A 15,226-nucleotide genomic window follows, 5' to 3' on the forward strand; every position below is an offset into this window, starting at 1 on the left:
TCATTAGGTGGCAGCACAATCCAGCTTGATGATATTCATTTACCACTTTCTAGATAGCAGACTCGTGCATGGGCAATTTAAAAATGACAACCAGAGGCCTGCACAAGACCTGGAGCAGACCCGTTCGCGAGACATCGCTCCTGAAATGCCATGCAACCTGCGCAACACCCTCGCTTGAGCAGCTTGTCTGCCCACCTGCCCAGATCGTTCCTGGCAGGCATTGTAGACCCGCCTGGTACCCGCAGTCTTAGGATACCTAGTAGGTCTCAGTTCGTTCTTTCCATCAACTGCAGACCCCTCCCTCTGCATGACGTAGTAGCTTCGAATAGAAACTGCACAGGGCCCACACCGTTCTGCAGTGTTGCCAACTGCAATAGATTTTCACTACTTAAAAAAGGGAACTCAAAGCTTCATAAGCCACATCACCAATGAAATGAGATTTACGAATGTTGCTACCCCCCCCCCCCCCCAACACACATACATTGAAATAGGTTTTCCGTGGCACAAGATCCATAAGTATATGTCGTAAACAACCAATATTCGTATATATAGTGATATAGGGCAGGACTGAAACATGTCACGTTCGATGCTGAGGTCGCAAGTCGAACAACACACTGTTCTACTGCGAACACCAGGGCCGTAGCCAGCCAGGGGAATTGCCGTTACCCTCGTTTGGGGGGGGGGGGGCAAGTACTTGGATAAACGTGCCAACAACAACAATCACAATAATAGTAATAAAGTAGCATGAAAAGCATTATAATTCTCATAAATCACGCAAAAAGGGGGTAGAAGTCGGTTCTCACGCATTTGTGTTGAAACAGAGTATTAGAAATATTTTTTTTCAACACGTCAATTTCACATTAGCTAATAATGGAAAACAAGCACACAAACTGTTTTTGAAAGAAAGAAAGTGCATGATAAATGCATTCCAAATGTACATACATATGTCATGTAAAATTTCCATCTCCAATATTTTCTTTTCACATGGAGTGACGTATTACATAATCAATTCATCCAACTCGTAACAAACCAACATTAATAGCAAATAATATCACGGGCCACCATAGCATTCTCTCTTTTAAAACTTTTCTCCCTTAGATCGTTCGGCGCTCAGGGCCGACTCCTGCTACCCCTTTGCTACGGCATTGAACTTCATGAGACTGTATAATATTTTATAATATATTTCTACTTTCATAAAATTTGAAATCAAGGAGTTGCAATTACCCCTCTATTCCCCCTCTGCAGGTGCCCTTGGCCGTCTGGAATGAAAATGCAAGAAAAATATGAAAATTAATTCCATCTTTTGTACCCTTTAGCCCTGTTACTCTTAAATTCTGCTAGCCTGTTTTTCTTGTACTTTAATGTTTGACTCCCACCCTGACCCCTCCGCTAGACTGAATTTCCGTCCAAGGTTGTGAGCAATGCACCCTGCCCCCTCTGGTTGTGCCACTGCGTGCCTGGTTAAGGCACCATGCAATGAAAAACAATTAGTTTTCAGTGAGGAGATTTTTGTTTGCTCGATCATTCATTTAGATAAATGAAGCTGTAATATTGCGTGTATTTCTTGGCAATAAGATAAAAACAGCTTACGCTGAACTGAAATCGCTAAGTATATAAATTCTCCTTTGAGGAGAGAGCTCCTCCTAGGACTTCATATGATTTAGGAGCTACGTAAGTAGGCAACACTGTCTGCAGCCGTCCACGTGGTGATGAAACACCTGGAGCGACACGCTGCCGGAGGGCTGTTTGCTTCCAGCAGGTTTTGCAGGTGCCCGGGTCTTGTTGAATGCCCAGTTACCTTGTAAGTGCAGAGCACCTTGAAAACCAAGAACCTGGGTAAAGATGCAAGTCGACTCGTTGCCGTGGGCAGGCGAGCAGGTATACCTGTCCTCGTGGGAAAGTGGGCAGTGGGTAGGTAAAAGGCAGACTATGCAGGCCTCTAATGACAACCATGCTCGAGAACTGTACATGGAGATGGCACAGATGGAGTAGATGATTCAAGCCAACTGATGAGTGACTGATTGATTGATTGAATTGGTGTTTTTAAGTCCACTTTATGCACAGTAAGGCTAATCGGGACTGGACCTACAGTTTAAAGTGGGATCCGAACCACTATGAGCTTCCACGGGGTATCACACAGCATAGCAACTGCAATAGGGTGTTCTCATGGTTTAGCCTACGGCATAATATGTGATCGGTTGAATTTCCGAAGAGTGTACACACAGTGGCAGCAAACATTTCGCGGGCGATGAACATGTTGAGTGTGAGGTAGGACAGACTTTTATGCAGCATGTTTTGAGGGACTGATAAAGAATTGGATAATTGTTTTCTAGTTACGTAGAAATTTTCAGCGAAAAATGCAGGTTCGACCAGGACTCAAACCTGGGTCTCTGGCATACCGTGCCATTGCTCTAACCACTGAGCTACCGAGCCAGCCTGGCCTCCCCTGATTTTTCACTGTCGCTGTTTTACCTGTGTGGAATCGTCTCTGCCAGTGCTACCGCAACGGATCTGTTGCCTTTGAAACACAGTAGACTTCATCGTTGCCTGGTTTCTTCCAGCGTAGAGATGTTAATTTGAAGATTAGGCACATGCAGGAGATGTACTATGTAGAAATTTTCAGTGAAAAATGCAGGCTCAACCAGGACTTGAACCTGGGTCTCTGGCATATCTCACAAGTTAGTATCTCACTTAGCATTTTTTTACTAAATGTTTGTAACCTATTACTGACTTACCTATGTGTGTTACTTAAAAATATGAGATAAGTTTAGATGAATGGTTAAGATGCAGTCTCATATTCAGGAGGTTATAGGTTTAAATCATACTGACTGAGATTCTTCTGTTTCTCATGGACCTCCAGGTGAATGCTGGGATAGAACCTTCAATGAAGACTGTGAATAATTGTCTCCACTTCCTTGTAGCTCCCTTATCCGTGATCCTTTTATCTTATCACAATTAACATGTGGTACAAAGAAGCAACCTTTTCTTATAATACAAGTGTACCATACAAATATTACTATCATCTTGAATTTGTGTGATTCACAAACATTAATTGAAGATATCTCTAAACATAGTCAGTAGCTTGAAAATGAAATACTACATTGATACCATTTACTGTTCATAACATTCATCATAACACTATTTTTGGAAAGGCCCTCTCATATTAACAGATTTAGTTCGCTTTCTATAGATGTTGGTAGCATTATCATCACCACCCCTAATTTAAGTATGTATTAAGTATTTTTTCATATTTTGTGCTTGTGCAAATTACTCACTTTGTGACAAATTACATATTTAATAAACTACCAAAAACTGTATACTTACGACTTGTGAGTATGTATCATTAGAAAACAATATTTCGGGAGTCGACTGATGCCTCCTTCAGGTTCTTTCCTTGGCTAGCCCAATCACATTTTGCCACGTCAACTTGGTGTAAAACAAGGAATAAGGAGATAGGTTTCACTATGGTAAAAGGTTTCTAAAAACTTTCCAATGTTTTGATAAAATTTTATAAACGATACATGCTCACAAATCATAAGTATACTGTTTTTGGTATTTTATTAAATACGTAATTAAGTATTTTACAATGTGTTGTTAAACTTCCTTCTGTATTTTACAGTTAGAATTATTTATCACTTCCACTGTAGAAATACACTCACCACTCTATGTATAAAGGTTAAGATTGTTGACAGAATACTGCTCAAAGTAAATCGTTACATTGTCTCTGTGAAGGATTTTTAGTAATCAGCATATTGCATTTTTGACTAAGATGTATTATCTAACTAGTTTTTAATTATGACATGTTATTAGTGCCAGGAATAAATTTGAAGGTTGATATAACCAACTTTTGATTAAATAGTGATAGCTGTTATTTTACGTTCACCTCCTAACATCCAAGTATGGACATGCTCTAATGACATAAGATCTCTGGCATTCCACTGCCATTCCACATCAGCCTTGAATCATTTCAGGAGTTGGCCAATAACTTTCTCCTATGTCATTCAAGGTGTCAGGGATGGTGATAACCAGGGCCTGGATTTTGAATGCCTAAAAGTATCTGAAAAATGATCAATAAAATGACCTAAAATGACTTTAAAATGTCTTTATTTCAGGGTATGGCAGTTAGTACGGTAGTATATTAACTTCTGTAATGTTAGAACTAAAATTACAAGGTGTATGTAAATATTAGTATAAAAATCTTACCATATTCAGAATTATTGCAGTAGATAGAATTCTTGTTTTCATTGTTTCCGACATCAAAGTGTTAAATGTTCAGTTCCTGGCTAAAAATTAGTGAGTGAAACGTTATGCAGTTACAATAACTTTTTTTTTTTGCAATTACGCCAAAAAAAAAATAAAGACTGAAAAGTATGTAAAATGTGAAAATTGACCAAAAAGTGACGTAAAACTTGTATTCAGCATTTTAATACCTAAGAGTAATGCATACTACATAAGGAAAAAAGATGATATGTAATCAAAATCTGGGCCCTGGTGATAACGAACAGTGTATTTGAATCGGCCCTAACTTTTTTCACATTTCAACAATATTTTTGAGTAGTTTCTTTTAAAAAAAATGTAACATTTTTTCACAAGTTTCCACATGAATGGTAACAAAACTCATGGAAATCATTACCATGATTCCTTGCTTCAAGTTATTTAGAAGGCTGTGGAGCTTCCTTTAATTGTATTCTTTGGGAGGAGGTACAGGCTTTGGAGTTGGAACAGCCACACTTAAAATATTATAGGATGAATATCCAAATATAGAAAGGCAAGATTATGTTGTTTTTTTTAAATGTGTTTTTATCCATTATTAACATTTCTCGGCAGTGACATCTAATATAATATACTAGTTATGAACAGTTACCTGGTGTAAAAGATTATTTCATATTTCAGAGTGCCTTTAAACATTTACAAGGGAGAGTGAAATGAAAACCTTAATTTGTTTTTGTTTCTTATCCACATGCAGTCATTTATGAGTCACTGCAAAGGTCTTTCCACCAATCTGCCTGCGACCTGAGGCTATTTTCGAACTTTCTCTCCATTAGTAAACTTGCCGGTGTGGTAAGCATGCACAGAGATATTGAATCTTCATTTGCCGAGAAGTTTCTGCAGATTTTAGGATGACAGAGGGCAAGAAACCACTCCTCTTCACTGGTGCAAGTGTGTATAGGAGGCTCATCTTTAAAATAACAAAAATTGCTTTTTGAAGCTCACTTGATTAGTGTTGCAGCCTTGAGGTCGTTTTGTAAGTAACAGTTGATACCTCATGTTTGTTTGAACTGTATATAGTGGCCACGGTGGCTCAGTCGGTAACGCATCTGACTTCCATGCTAAAGGTCCCGGGTTTGATCCCCTGCCGGTTCAAATCCGGGAACTTTTCTAACGTTGGAAGCGGGCCCAGCGCCCACCCAGCATTGAATAACTTGGGTACCTGGGGGGGGGTCAGGGACTGATCACATCACCCCCACTCACGACCGGATCAAGAAAGTGTGGGGCCTTAACCCCACACCCCCTATATGCCTTCATGGCGTGGTTCTAAGCACAGGGGAATACTTTACCTCTTTACCTTTTACAGTCTGCTCTACAGTTTTTGTTGGACTTTAAAGGTTTTCATTTGACTCTTGTAATATATATATTTAAAATATGTTTGAAGCTGAAGAACAAATATAACACCATTTAAGATTAAAAGAAGAGTTTTCTAAGCAAGTTAAAGTATGCAATGCCAGTGCAAAATTTGTCTTGTTATTGTTTTCATATCACAGAGCAGAGGCATCCTTCCAATCATAAATAAGAGGCAAGAACTTATAATCCTTTTCTGTTGCTTGATGTAATTTAACTTTCATAACTTTTAGCACGAGTAAATACAATGGGACATAGTAAATAAATATTCATAGATGAGATTTGTATTGTTCAGTTTGTAGAAAAACATACTGCAGTTTAGCAATAGAAAACCTTTTCCATCACTGCTCTTATGATGTTTCATCCCAAAATTATATGCAATCCAATGTATTTCCCATATAATTTAGATTTTTCCTAATTGTGAGAAAAATGTAGAATTTATTATGCCCCTTTTTTATATTTTGAAGAATTAGAAATATAAACATTACGAAATTTTTCCACATAATAGAAACATTGGTAAATTTTTGCATATTCATAGAGAGTTATAAAAAAGATGTCATGAAATTTAGTTTGGCAAATTGAGTGAAAACCCTACAATCAACTCTTTCCCCAAATACCACAAGAACTATTTAAGATGCAACAACCATGACTCTTTATTTAAGTGTTTGAAAATAAATGTATTGATCTTATTTTTTAAAAATAGTGAACAATATCAGCATCTTTTAAAGCATTTCTGAGACTAAATTAAGTAAATATCAATTTCACAATTAATTTTGTTACATACACTTTTACCCATATCTATAAGATAGTAACAATGTCCAGCCACTTGTTTATCTGCATGTACTGCAGATCAATTAAATCACATGATTGATTTTTTTTTCATTCTAGATTTGTCACCTACGTATACTACTCTTCAAAGAATGATGATGTAATAATGATACTTTCCTGCATACTTCTCAAGAGCGAACGTAATATTATCCCCAAATTTATATAACCATTTAGATAGATGCATCTACAGAGCCATCCAGACTTTTTTGTTATCGATTTCTTCCTTGCTCTCATGCACACAGACACTCACATGTTGCAACTGACGTTGACAATATTGAAGACATTTTCTGTACAAAAGAATTGCCTAAATATCAAAGGGAATTCGCAACACTAGGGGATTTTTTACTTTAATATTTGTAAAAAATCACACAGAAAATCTATCAGTATAAGAATTTCACTTGAAGATATAATTCAGTTTCTTGCATTGAATTCTAAAAATTGTAGATCTACAGTTCATTAAGCAGATAATCATATTTCAGTTGTTAGTAACACTGATTGTTGCCATGCTGGGGTTGCAAATTATAAACAAAGCAAGGCGAGAATACCGTGATCGACTCGGTGTCTCTAATTGTTCAGTGTTTTTCTTTTTAGTGAACTGAAAGTGTCCAATGGTGTGTGAAAGGAAGGGTAGTTAGTAAAGATGAGTCAGATTAGAGCATTATTACATACACCATTTTCCAAGGTACTATACAATATTAAATTAAAAGTTAAACAACTTGGCTGTCCCACACCAGATTTAAACATCAATTCTATTTAAAAATATCAAAAAAATGTTAAAGGTGACAGGCGTCGAAATTTTAATAGTTGCATTTATTTTTAGAAACTCTGGCCGACCTCCGCACAGCATTCTACAATGCCAGGGATTGCAGGTTCGAATCTCGGCCTGGGAATCGGTGTTCTTTGTGAGTGTTCACTCATCCTTATCTTCACAATTAGCGAAAAGTAGTACAAATGTGAAGTAAAATAAACCAATCTTAGGAACTCTGAATTTTTGTCTGCAATTCTAGTAAACTAAGTTCCATTAAAATTACCTCTTTCATTAGATTTCTATGACATATGCTAGCAAAAATTTTTCGATTTCTTGATCACATTAGCACATTCCATCATACTAGCTGCCAGCTGCCACTGATTGAACATGCCAGTTGAATCTTTTCAATTGGAAATAAGGTATGTTACATCCTAGATACTTATTAAATATAGTAATTATCCCTGAGCAAATGCGAGCTCGAATTGATACTGATTGATGCTTGAACATTGCAACACTTAAGAGTACAAGTATACATTAATTACTAGAGTTGTGCTTTAAAATATTCAAAGAATTGCATCAAAATATTAAAATTAGAGCTTAGACAATCAGAAAGTATTTGTTTGAATTTATGTACCGATACCAGCCAGTACTTTCCTGGCATTTTGTTGAGTCTGCAAAAATGCACACAATACTTTCATGGAGCCTAATAATTCTGGAAATCGTGAAAAATTTGAAGTTTTCATTTATTTTTCATCAGTATTGTGTGTGGGGGGGGATGGATTTTGTGCTTACGTAACAGGTGTTTTGGTATTATGATGTATTCCTTAAACACTTAAAATTAAAACTCTGGTAAATTGATAATACATAGAGGCATGCATACTTTGTTTTTGACGAAAACCTGAAATATAAAATAAGACATTGTAATTTTAAGTTTTTATGTTTCAGAAATGTGTAAGGGGTATTTTCTTACCCTATTTTGTCATGAAATGATGCGAAATGAACTGCAAAATATACTTTTAAGAAACAAAATTTAGTGTTTATTTACCGACACGACACTTTCTGAAGTTTGAATTATCCTGCAAATTGCAATTCACAAAAAGTTGATTAACTTTGCTGTAAATATTTGAGAAGCAAAAATGTACTCTTTATACAGGAATAAACTTAATACTCTGTTAACTACGTAAATGTACCATTAGAAGGGATGTGTTTATTTTGTGTAATACAGGGTGTTTGGTTAAATATCTACCAATAAGAAATTAAATTATCTCGGCAACCAATAGTGATAATTATCGTCTGGTTTCATGTGTCTGAACGAGAAACTCAACAAGTTTTATCACCAACACAAAATATTCAATGCACTCACCTTAATAAATCTCCACGTGTGCTCCTTTGGTTGCTTGACAAACATCAAGGTGATACTCAACCTCCCTCCAGGTGTTTTGTAACATTTGAGGCGTCACAGATTCACATGCAGCGATAATTCTCTGATGAAGATTGTCCAAGTCTTGTACTAGTGTTTGGTACACGAGAGTCTTCATGTACCCCCATAGAAAGAAGTCTAGTGGGTCAAATTAGGGGACCTCGGTGTCCATTGAATAGGTCCTTCCCTTCCAATCCAGTTCTGTGGGAAACGATGATCGAGGAAGTTTCTGACATTCCGTGCATAATGCGGAGGAGCCCCGTCCTGTTGAAATTTGTATCCATGTGGTATATGGCGTACAGCGTAATATTCTAACATTTCCAAGTGGGTGTTTCCTGTAACTGTATCCTCTTTAAAGAAAATAGGCCCGATCACAGAATCATGAGTCAACGCACCCCACACATTTAATTTGGAACTGTCCCTTTCATTTTCTACCATGAAGTGTTGATTTTCCTCACCCCATATCCTGCAATTATGTCTATTCACTTTACCTGATGTATGGAAAGTGGCTTCGTCAGAAAATGCTACACGTTTTAGGAATTCATTGTTTTCATCAATGCACGATAACATTTCAATAGCGAACTCCTTCCTTCAAGGTCTGTCATTACAATTAATTTTTTGAACGAGCTGTATCTTGTAAACTCTAAACTGCAACCTTTTGTGTACAATGTCATGCACAGTTGATCGAGGGATTTGAAGTTGTGTACTTGCCCATCTAATCTATTTTTGTTAGCTGCATTGAAAAGCTTTCCAAACTGCCTCCACTTATGCCTCACTCACACGTTTCATGCCACTGCCTTCCCTACACAACACAGAACCCATTTCCAACAATGGAATGACACTCTGGTGGTTCCTGTCCATATTCTTGTTTGTTTGAATTTTCTCTGTACGATAACAGGAGACATGAATTCAGCAAACCAAGAACAGCACTGAACTTTCTGACGCACTGGAAATGAAGCCGTTTTGCTCACTTGTAAACAAACGCGTAGCAAATGTACTCTAGCAATGTTGCCACCTTCCACCACTTGGTGATAAAACTTGTTGAGTTTCTCTTTCAGACAAACAAAACCAGATGATCCTATCACTATTGGTTACCCAGATAATTTAATTTCTTATTGGTAGATATTTATGCGGACACACTGTACGTAAGTGCAGTATTTAAATCAAATTTTTGGATCATAATCGCAATTTTCAAACCAAAATCTCATTTTTACATAGTGTTTTTGATCCGATTTTTCACCACTATAACACCAAAATTAAATTTATTTACCACCTTTGAACCCTAAACTGACTGTTTTCCATTTTGCTTTTTTATTTACCAAAGGGTATGCCTCTAATGATACAATTGGAGTGGAATAATTACATAATATTATTAATCAATATTTAAACAACTTTTAATTGTTACAGTTTTCAAGCATCAGTATCAGTTTATTGGTTCAAAGTGGTATCTCCTCAGCCTTAATTATAACTGTCATTTAAACACAAGATCCATTTTTAATATTATGAGGGACAGTCAAATGAAAACCGAACACCCACCATGAAACACATTCCTCGCAAAAGTTGGCAACACTTTTGTTACGTATCGATACTGCCATCTGTAGGGTAGGATAAATGCATAGTGAAAATGCACAGGTCCACACAGTTGCTTCGTCATTGTTCAGGAGGTGAGCGTAGTGAAAAGTGTGTTCGTCCAGCATTGGAAATGGAGGCAAGCAAAGAAGAGCAGAGAGGTGTGGTTCGTTTCTTGGTGGCTGAGGGTGCTGGAACATGCGAAATTCGTCGTCCCATGTCTGCAGTGTATGGCGAACACTGCATGTCCCTGACAAGTGTGCACTAGTGGCAGAAGAGATTTTGCGAAGGACGCACATCACTGCAAGACGATCAGCAACCGGGACAGGCCTATCAAGCCATTATGCCTGATGTGATTACGAGGATCAATGGTGTAATCCAGGAAGACCGACGAATCACAGAGGAAGAAATTCGTGTTCAGGTTGGCATTGGTCATGATAACACCCATCCCCATACTGCCAATCTGGTGAGGGATAAGCTTCAGACATTTGGCTGGGAAACTCTTGAACATCCTCCGTACAGCCTCGATACTTCCCCTCGTGACTTCCACATTTTTGGTGACCTGAAGAAAGACATTCGTGGACGTGGGTTTCATTCGGACGAGGAAGTGCAACAGTGGGTGCGGTTGTGGATCCATCAGCGACCTACCTCTTTCTACAAGACTGGAATTGATCGTCTTGTCTCCCATTGGGATCACATCACCCCCATTAACGACCGGATCAAGAAAGTGTGGGGCGTTACCCCCACACCCCCTATACGCCTTCAAGGCGGGGTGCTATGCACAGGGGAACACTTTACCTTTTTTTTTTTTTGTCTCCCATTGGGATAAATGTCTTAACACTTGTGGCACTTACTTTTGAATAAAACAAACTCCATTGTCGCTTTGTAGCGAGTGTATGGTTTTCATTTGACTGCCCCTCATATATTGGTGAAAAATGCATGATAATTTTGAACTTTGCATCATTTACAGGATAATTTACACTCAATCACTCAATGAAAATGTTGCTCTACATGTGAGAAATCTGGACTCTGGAAAAGTATCAACCATCATGGGTGATCAAATTTGTTAGTGATTTATTTTACTTTCTTTTCCAGAAATTTCACAGACAGCACTCTTCCAAATTGTTATCACTAATACATTTTTGTTGTTTGATATTTTTTATAACCAGTTGACCATAACTTTTGAACTGCATGAATGATTCTAAACAACAAATTTTGTTATTGAGAATCTATGTTGATAATGTACTTGCCAACAAATATCATCATGTATCTCCTTTTTTCCCTCCATACTTAAGGGGCTGTCCCTAGCGCCATCGGCACCTCACTTTGGTATTCCATTGTACTCTGAGAACACATCCATGGATACAGGAGTAGCTTCCTCACGTGCTAGATTCTCCATTGGCAAGCCAGAAAGTGAATGGAAGTCTGTCTGTTTTGGCAGATGTAAAGAATTTGAAATCATAATCTCCCTTCCCACTTCAACAGACTTAGGACTGTCAGATGGTACTTGCAAGTGCTGATAACATCTCAACAACTTCAAAAGTGGAAGAGTTACCCAAGTTTCTGTGTAACATTTAATTTTAATTTGTAATTCTATTTGGATTAGAATTCAAATAAGATAAGGCAGACCCCAAGTGTAATTTGTCAATCCAAGATAAAAAAATAAAAGTTTTTGACTACTTATATTTTTATATTTCTTGCAAGTACCATCTGGTGTGGTTAAAAATTTTGATTTCATTGTTTTAAAAAAAGCAAGCATCACAAAAATCAATTAATTGAAAATGTCAAAATTATAAAAATAGACATATAATTAAAAGTTCGATTAAAAACAAATTCTGAAAATGTAAAAATGTTCATTAGAAATCTACTTAACTTAAAAACGTTACAATTAACAATGAAAATATGATTGTATGATTCTGCAATTGCAAATTTTTCATTTGCCCCAAAATTCAAAGATCCTGTATCGGAAACAAAATCATTAGAACACAACCATAAAATTTCATCTTAACACAAACAGTATGCACAAATATATTATAAAATTTATAAATTTAACACTAGCTTACATGAATATTTAATTATGCAACTGACACTAAAGAAAAACTAAGACTATCTTATTTACCTGAATTCCATTTTCAGAATAGGGTGGTTGTGAGTTGTCTGTTTGCAGATAGTGTAAGGTTCCTGAAAAAAATATATACTTAACCAGCTAGAAAATAATCTATGTCTATGTACATAACACCTTATAATTTCTTACCAACCTGTAATCTTCTTCAGGGCACTGAATCCTGTGGATATTAATGGACCTATAAAGAGAAATACTTGTAATAAACAGAATAAACTGAAATATACTAATATGTCTACTTGTAATAAAGACAAAATGCACAATCCTGCAACACTGCCAACCTCCAGAATCGCTTCTAGTGTTCACCTGGAGATCGGCCACTCTCTCCCTACCCACCAATCCCTGGAGTAGGACCCGCTCTGAAGGTGAGCACTGGATGTTCCGAGACGTTAACAGCTCGCAGGTAAATACCCTGTCTTTTTTTCAAACAGACATAATAAAATAACAAGAAAAGAGAATGGAATATTATTGAAAACTCACCACAATTCTCCTGGTACATCCTGCGATAGAATTTAACCTGAAAAAGATAAGAAAACTTGTAGTAAACAGAACGAACTGAAATATACTAATATGTCTACCTGAAATAAAGACAAAATGCACAATCCTGCAACACTGCCAACCCCCAGAATCTCTTCTAGTGTTCACCTGGAGATCGGCCACTCTCTCCCTACCCACCAATCCCTGGAGTAGGACCCGCTCTGAAGGTGAGCACTGGATGTTCCGAGACGTTAACAGCTCGCAGGTAAATACCCTGTCTTTTTTTCAAACAGACATCCTAAAATAACAAGAAAAGAGAATGGAATATTATAAAAAACTCACCACAATTCCTCTGGTACATCCTGTGATGGAATTTATCCTGAAGAAGAGAAAAAACTTGTAGTAAACAGAATGAACCAAAAGATACTAATATGTCTACCTGAAATAAAGACAAAATGCACAATCCTGCAACACTGCCAACCCCCAGAATCCCTTCTAGTGTTCATCTGGAGATCGGCCACTCTCTCCCTACCCACCAATCCCTGGAGTAGGACCCGCTCTGAAGGTGAGCGCTGGATGTTCCGAGATGTTAACAGCTCGCAGGTAAACACCCTGTCTTTTTTTTTTCAGACAGACATCCTAAAATTACAGCAACAAATATGGATTGAAGTAAATATAAAATATTAAAAAAAACATAATTACTTATCTTTTGTACAAATCCTTTCTTGAAAGTAGAATGGCACAGCTGGGTTTTTCTTGTTTCAGACATCTGCATCATAATCATCTTTAAGTCCCCTCCTCTTAGAACCTGGAATGGAGTGATGTTCTTCTGTGTATATTGCTTCACTATACTCATAAAGTACAGCCGAAAATACGAGGGTTGTTCAAGTCAAACTGGGACTTTTGACTTTATTAAATAAAAGAACTAATTTCAAGGAGTGTAAACTGCATTTATATTTCGACATACTTCACTGCTTCGTTTATACTTATCCCAGCATTTATCTACAGCCTGGAAAGCTTCGGCATAGAAAGGTTTGACAGTATGCCTCTATCATTCAAGGAGAGCTGTGTGCTGAGAACCACCATGACCGGGATCGTCACTAACGAACGTATGCCCATCTTTGAATCATTTTCAGACTGCAGCTGAGCGTCTCATCACCATACTGAGTTTGCAGTCTTCTGTTGATTTCTGCAGATTTTACATCTTTGTTCACAATAAACTTAATCACCTCACACCATTCCATGTATGCACTAACATTGTTGTCTGCCATCTTAATTAACAATCTAAGGACTGACCCCCCGACTTGTGCACCACCTATCAGTAATATGACACACTAGCCACTTACTAAAGTTCCAGTTTGACTTGAATGCCCTCGTATAATATTTTCCACTTATTATGTTTCTAGGAATCACAGAAGAGAACCAAACTGATAAAGTATTACAACAGTGTAATATCAAGATATCTCCCTAAGCCAACCTCTGAAGCTGTTAGATTCACTATTTCATTTGTGGTATTTATATTTGTATGACCTTATCATCAGTTGTGATTCTGTGGCTCTGCCAATGCTGAGTTTGACAAGGAATTGGAATTTGAGAAACTACAGTATCTAAACTGACTGAGACCAGCTAAGTGACTTTTTATTGGGTAACTCAGGACCAACATGTTGAGTTTCTTTCCCAGACATCTGAACCAGTGTGTGCTACAATCCATTTCAATGAGCTCCCCTTAATGTTGGCTTAAGTAGTACAGCAAAGAGAATTCCACGCCCGAAAATGAGGTATAGTGAGGTACACAGTGTTGCCAACCTCTTACTCGAAAAAATAACCAAGGTTTTTCTTTTTCGGTCTAACCTAACCTCAAACAAGGAGCTGGCAACCTTGCTTGAGGCTTTTCTCGCAGTGTTGCCAGCTGGGGCTCGGTGGGGCTCAGTGCCAACCTCTTACTCGAAAAGTTACCAAGGTTTTTATTTCTTGGGCTAATCTAACCTAACGCGAGGAGCTGGCAATCTTGCTTGAGGCTTTTCTCGCAGTGTTGCCAGCTGGGGCTCGGTGGGGCTCGCAGTGTTGCCAACCTCTTACTCGAAAAAATGACCAAGGTTTTTATCTTGGTCTAACCTAACCTCAAGCAAGGAGCTGGCAATACTGCTTGAGGCTTGTCTTGCAGTGTTGCCAATATTTTACTCGAAAAGTTACCAAGGTTTTTATTTTGGTCTAACCTAACCTAAGGCAAGGAGCTGGCAATCTTGCTTGAGGCTTGAGGCTTGCTTTAATTAATTGCATAAATCAAGGTTGCCAACCTACTGGTATTTCTACCATGGTTTTTTTACAAAAGAAAGAGAGAGGGGGAAGAGTTAAACAACTGACAATGCTGCCAACACCTACCTATAGTTTTTCTTACTTGATAAGGGTTTAGCCAATTTATACACTGGCGTAACATACACAC

The sequence above is a fragment of the Lepisma saccharinum genome, chromosome 8 (assembly GCF_977018435.1).
Source record: "Lepisma saccharinum chromosome 8, izLepSacc3.1, whole genome shotgun sequence".
Taxonomy (NCBI): Eukaryota; Metazoa; Arthropoda; class Insecta; order Zygentoma; family Lepismatidae; genus Lepisma; species Lepisma saccharinum.